Raw genomic sequence first — 6000 nt, 5'->3', positions numbered from 1 at the left:
GAGTGCGCTCAGAGAGCCGGGCGCGCTAATGTGTGTTTACCACAATGGGGGAGGGAAAGGCCAGGTTGGCAGGAGAGTCGGTTTCCTGCTTGTCACATGAACTGACAAGACTCCCTCAGCATCATCCACTGCTTGTCCTCCAGGACCTGGGCAGTGAGCAAGGGATAAGGGGCTGTTTACCCTCCCAGCATGGGCCCGCGGAGAAGCCACGTGTGGTGTGGCTGCAGGTAACGTGGAGGGGATTAGCTCAGGAGAACCAAGGTCCCGCCCTCTCTTCCTCTTTTCCTCTCTCCCTCCCTCCTTTTCCTTTCTGAGTTCTTTGGTTCTTAAACTCCTGGGTGTTGTCTTTTGTTCCCAGCACCTTCGGGGAGCTGAAGACAGTCCGTTTGCCAAAGAAGATGACGGGGACAGGCCCCCACCGAGGGTTTGGCTTTGTGGATTTCTTAACCAAACAGGATGCCAAGGTGAGATCATGGTGCCATGCCTCTCCTCCCCATCCCTCCATTTTTCATTTAAGCTCCAAGGGATGCTGTTCACATGGGCCCTTTGAAAAGAAAGCATGGCCTCCCAGTAGACAAGGTGGGGTCCCAACCACATGTTGGCTTTTCATGTTTTCTAGCGTGATGGGGTTAATTTCCACAGAAGCTGGAGATGGGAAGGAAGTTTTCTATTTTACATGTGAAAACTGAGATAGAGATATCCTGGCACAAATGGCTTTTCCAGGCCCACCCAAGTCATTGGTGGAAATGGTATTGTAAACCAAGACTTCTGCCAGTCTGTTTGGCAACATTCTGCAACATAGTTAGCTTGGCACATCTGATATTGTCTCTGCTTCCTAGGATTGTTGAGGTCTTCCTTGCTCTGTAGAAAAATCTGGAGGTTCCCTTCCCCCTAACGCAGCACATTCCACTGTAGAACAGTCCTGGGGGGCCTTCCTACTCTGGAGAGCCTATCCTCATTGTTAGGATGTTTCTCCCAACACTGATCCAAAATCTGCTTCCTGGCAACATCTGCTGCCCTGCTCCCACTTCTTTCCTCTGGGGCTGAGCGGGATCGAGCCAGACTGGAGTGGGGAAGGAATAAGGCCAGCGCTTTAGGAGAGGCCGTTTCTGACCTTCCATCCTTTCCCTTGCTGACCTCTGTGAATCCCACAACGCCGGTGCATCTAGCAAAACTGGGCTCCGAGAGGCCAGGCTAGTGCTTTGAGCCCAGATGGACTGCGTGTGTGCGTGTGCACCCATTGCTAGTGTCTGTGTACATGTGCCGTGGAGAAGATCGACTGTCAGGCGCCTCTGGAGAGCCAGAACCGCTGCCCCCTTTTGTCGCCTTGGAGTGAGCCAATCTGCCTGAATTCCTGTTTGGCTTCCTTGCCGTGGGTAGCAGATGAACATCTGGCTCAGCAGCGGCTTTTGGGGGTGAACAGCTGTCTGAGCTGCTGCACAGATTCCCATGGGTCGGAAAAGGAGCCAAGTGTTGACTGGCCACTGCCCGCCAGCACATCGTGCTCCAGCTCAGGGTTCCACAAGGAACAAGGGGGCAGCATGAGGTCGGTAGGCCCGGCTTCTTATCCCAGATCTGCCACCCGCTAGCAGGGTTGCCTTGGGCAGGCTCCTTCGCTTCTCTGGGCATCCTCCACCATGGAAGGGTGAGGGGTTTGGACTTGATGATCTTCCAGTCCCCTCCAAGGTCTGCCATCCCGCACTGCCAAGGTCTCTCCCAGCCGTGACATTTTATGTTTCAAGGTGTCTTCCTGCTGGGACCTTCTGTGTGCCAAGGTCCCTTCTTCATCCTCATAGTCTGTTCTCCAAGGTCCCTTCTAGCCCTGACATTCTGTGATTCTGAAAAAGAGATTCTCTTTTCTCTCAGAAAGGTGACTCAGCAGCCCTCTGGCAAGAGGGGCTCCCAAGAGCCGGCCCCTCCTCGCCGGCCCAGCTGTGGGAAGCAGGAGGAGGTAGCTCCGGGACCCATCTGCCGCCTTTGTAGGCTGGCCGTGAGACCTGGCAGGGACGTCAGCATGGCGCCCTCAGCAAGCCTTTCCAATAGCCTTTGTCATCCTCAGTTGCGTCTCAGCAACTAGAATTCAAGTGCTTGTTTTGTTGACATTTTCCCAGTGTTCATCTGGACATCTGCTCCTGTTCCATCTTGTCATGAGACCTTCCCTCGGCCCCCACTGAAGGCAGTGAGCATTACGGAGGTCTTTGTACAGGACGACCACTCCACAGGCCAACTGTGGCCACTGAGGCCCAAGGCAAGGTCACTTTTTGATTTAATTTGCCCTGCTCTAGAAATTGTTCAAACACCCCCGCAGCCACTCATTAATTCTACAAGAATATTAGGTAGTTTTTCCATCTTTATTTCCCCATTAACTTGTGCACAGTAGGTGTACCTACAGCACACATGGGTTGAATCAGATCACAGAATGACAGAGTTGGCAGAGACCTCAGTGACCCACAAGTGTGCTTCATCCCTTTGTGGACTTGCGGACTTTGTTTGAGGAAGCAGCTCCCACCTCCCCTATCCATCGGCCTTCAAACACTGCTTGAATATCTCCACTCAGTCTTCTTCTCTGGGCTGAACATTCCCCCCAAGCTCATGGAGCAGATCCTCACATGGTGTGGACTCTCACTGGCCTCCATGTCTTCTTCTGGATACTGCTGGACAGCCTCTCAATGCAACAAATGCTTATTAGGCTTCATACGTGAGGCACAGGCCTAAGGGTTAGGGATGCCCAGACATGATAAAAACAAGTCCCTGCCCCCACGGATCTTACACTGTACCCGAGGGATGTGTCACACATCCAAGGAAATAAATTTCAGGAGAAAGAGCAGAATAAATTGAGGAAAGATCCAAAAAGGCCTTCTCCAGGAGAGGGCATGAGAGCTGAGCCTTGAAAGAAACCCATAGTGCTAGGAGGTGGGAGATGAAATACCGAGTTTGGAGGCAGGTCAACAGGGAGACTCGATTTCGCCGAATGTAGAGTGTGCGGACGTGGAGTCACGTGAAATGAAGCTGGAAACAAGCTAGAGCCAAACCGTGAAGGGCCCAAAATGGGGCCAAGCTAAAAAGCTGGTATTTCCTCGTGAAGGCAGCAGGGGACAGAGGGATGACACGATCCAGTCCGGGCCTTGGGAAAGTGATTTTTCTAACTGTGCAGAAGAAGAATTGGAGAAGGAAAAGACTGGATCCTCGGAGAGTACGATTGGGATGCTGTTGAGATTGTCCAGGGAGAGAGAGTCCTTCCTAAAAATGAGGTGCCCAGAGTGATTGTAGAGTTACTGTGTGGTCAGGGCAGAGCAGGGTTGGACAGCTGCCCTCTTTATTCTTGAATCGTCAGGTGCCCACCCTTGCTTGGGAGGAGGGCCAGGGAAGACTCATCCACGTAGCTAACCGTACTTACCACTGCGTAGGTAAGGCTTTGGGCGAACTGCTCATTTTTCAAGTGGGAAGGCTGAGTGAAACTAGCCCCAAAGACGCCTCAGACCGTTTTCAAGGGGAAGGACTTGTTGACTACTCAGATTAGTGTCTCTAGCTTCCCATTTTTCCAAAGCTTAAGTAAGTGTCTGAATTGAAATGTCACTTCTGATCTTTGCGGGGGAAGTGGGGTCTCAATCTGAAAAAGTCAGGGGAGCCTTTCCTAGCTTTCATTAAGGGATCTCGGGGAATTTCCATAGTGTTCAGGTCCTTTATTCTCATTCAGAGGTGATCCTACGAACATTATTTCCCGAGGCCCGTATTCTGCTATCGTAAAGATTTACTCTGTATTGATTTTCTGGGGGTGGCCACCCACCTGGCCCCATCCACTCCTCCCCACCTGTGTTTCTGGGTGCCACAGGGAACAAAAGCAGTTGAAGAGGGGATTGCAGCACTGTCTGTAGCCCCTGGGGGAGAGGGTCATCACACGCCCTCTCTCAGCATTCGCTAGACGTGGTACCTCCTTACACACCATTATGGCAGCATCTCTTCACTCTAGGGCCAGATCTGATTGCATTGGGATTGGGTCCCTTTATGTACAGCATGCCTGAACAAGCTGGTCTTCCATAGAGTGAGGACCCACGGTGAGTGCCTCACTCCTGGAAAGATTCGTTTGCTCTTTTTCTTCCTCTGGAAGCCTCTGTTGCTTTTTCTCTCTCCTTCTCCGAGTCTGTCTGAAGAACTTGATTGTCTTCTGAGTGGAACATTTACCGCTCTCTGATGACCCATAGAAAAGTGCACACTGCATATTGGTGAATAGAACTCTGAATATTGTAAATATCTAGTTAGCTCTAGGGCGGGAGTGAATTTGAAGAGGAAGCGTTAGACTGCGGAGACATTGGGCTGGAAAGCAACAAAGCCCTTTTTTTCTATCAGCAGAAGGAATTCCGGAGACACCCCCTCTCTGCCAGTGAACTCCAGAAATCATCACATCCTCTCGGCAGTTTCCCTAAGCTGTTCTGAAAAGTGATTCCCTATCTTGTTCTACTTTCATGGGTCATATTTAGGGTCAAGCACTTGGCCTAAACCAGGACCATGGGAAATTCTCCTTTGTACCCGGTTTCCATCCCTCATCAAAGTTATCCTCCGGTGGCCTGCTTTTCTGTCCTCTCCAAAGGGAGTCTCTTGTTTTCTGTCTTCTGCATCAATTGATCGGCAAGCATTTACTGAGTAAGCCTACTATGTTCCAGCCATGATGTCAGGAGTTGGCAAATGCAGTGGCTCTGAATCTCCCAGCAGAGCTACATGATGGGTGAGAAGGGCACTGTCAGGGCTAAGGCATGGTCGAGAGAAGAGAAAAGAAGTGGGGTACACGAGAAGGGGAAGAATATAAGAGCTTAGAGGGTCCCTTGATGTCATGTGGGCCAACTACCTCACTTTAAAGGTAGGGAAATGGAAGCCCAGAGATCACACAGGTTAAATATGTCACCAGGTTAGAATTCAAACCCAGATCCTTTGTCTGACTCCAGATGTAGAGCTCTGTCCATCAGACTGTGATGCCCTAGAATGAGATCTGAAAAGAACCTGAGGGATTGCCTGGCCAGCCTCCCACCTTTTACTCTCAAGGAAACTGAAGGCTAGAGAAGAGATAAGAGTCACACCGAGCCCGGAGGTCCTGACTCCTGGCCTAGCACACCTCCTGCCCCATTGCTTGCGCCTGCCTTCTTGCTGGAGAGCTGGAGAGGCAGCCCTGGCATCTGAGGATAGCCGGTCTCATCAGGGTGGCACTCTGAGGCCTTGCCAAGAGACTGCGTGGAGAGGTGTGTGTCTGTGCATCCGAATCTGGTTGTCAGTCTATATGTACATCACCTCATATGACCTCATGTTCTGTGGGTGCTATCGTCCCCATTTTACAAATGAGTAAACTGAGGCTTGGTTGAAGTGAGTGGCCCACTGTGTCTGAAGTCTCCCTTGACTCCAGGTCCAGCATTCTTTCCAGTATCCCAGGAAGCCCCTCATATTATTCCCATTCATGTGGTGCAGCAGGTTCACAGACTACCTGGCACTGCTCTAAATCCCCATCAAGCAGCACCTCTTCGGCCTATGCCCTTACCCTCAAGGCAGTGACTCCTTCTTTTACTTTTGTTAAGAATTTGGACAAGTCACTGAACCTCTAGGCCTCAGTTTCCTTAAAATGAAGGGGTCGACCATTTAAGGTCCCTTAAATCTTTGAGTCTACAAATAGACAGTTATAAAGCTAGAAGTGCTCTCAGAGGCCATCTCATCCAGTTCCTTCATTTTGCAGAGGAGGAAACTGAGGCCGAGACTTGCCTAGGAGCACACAGATAATTAGTGACTTTTCTCTTCCTCTCCTTTTATTTTCTGTGATGGCCTTTGAAAGCATCTCCAGTCAAGGCTTCCAGTGCTCCCTCCCCACAGAATGCAGGCATCAGATTCTGTCACCGACCTGATCAGTCCTGGCTGTGGTGGGAAGATGCAGAGTAACCAGGCAACTGCTTATAAGAGCAACAGTCTCTGAGGCTCAAAACAAGTTGCTCTCCTTCCTCAGAGTATCTTGTCCTTACTTAC

General features: G+C 50.8%; 1 long non-coding RNA gene across 3 annotated transcripts in view; it reads left to right on the top strand.

The window, feature by feature from the left end:
• The first annotated feature begins 355 nt into the window (after positions 1–355).
• Positions 356–6000, top strand: part of LOC114044705 — a 68655-nt gene continuing 63010 nt past the window's right edge. For all 3 annotated transcript variants that reach the window (XR_003569282.1, XR_003569285.1, XR_003569286.1), the window contains exon 1: positions 356–464. This is a non-coding gene — a long non-coding RNA (uncharacterized LOC114044705). The remainder of the gene's footprint in view (positions 465–6000) is intronic.

The sequence above is a fragment of the Vombatus ursinus genome, unplaced genomic scaffold (genome assembly GCF_900497805.2).
Source record: "Vombatus ursinus unplaced genomic scaffold, bare-nosed wombat genome assembly UNPS02001287.1, whole genome shotgun sequence".
NCBI lineage: Eukaryota > Metazoa > Chordata > Mammalia > Diprotodontia > Vombatidae > Vombatus > Vombatus ursinus.
Note: the sequence above shows the minus strand (reverse complement) of the source record. Positions and strands in the feature narration are given on the sequence as shown.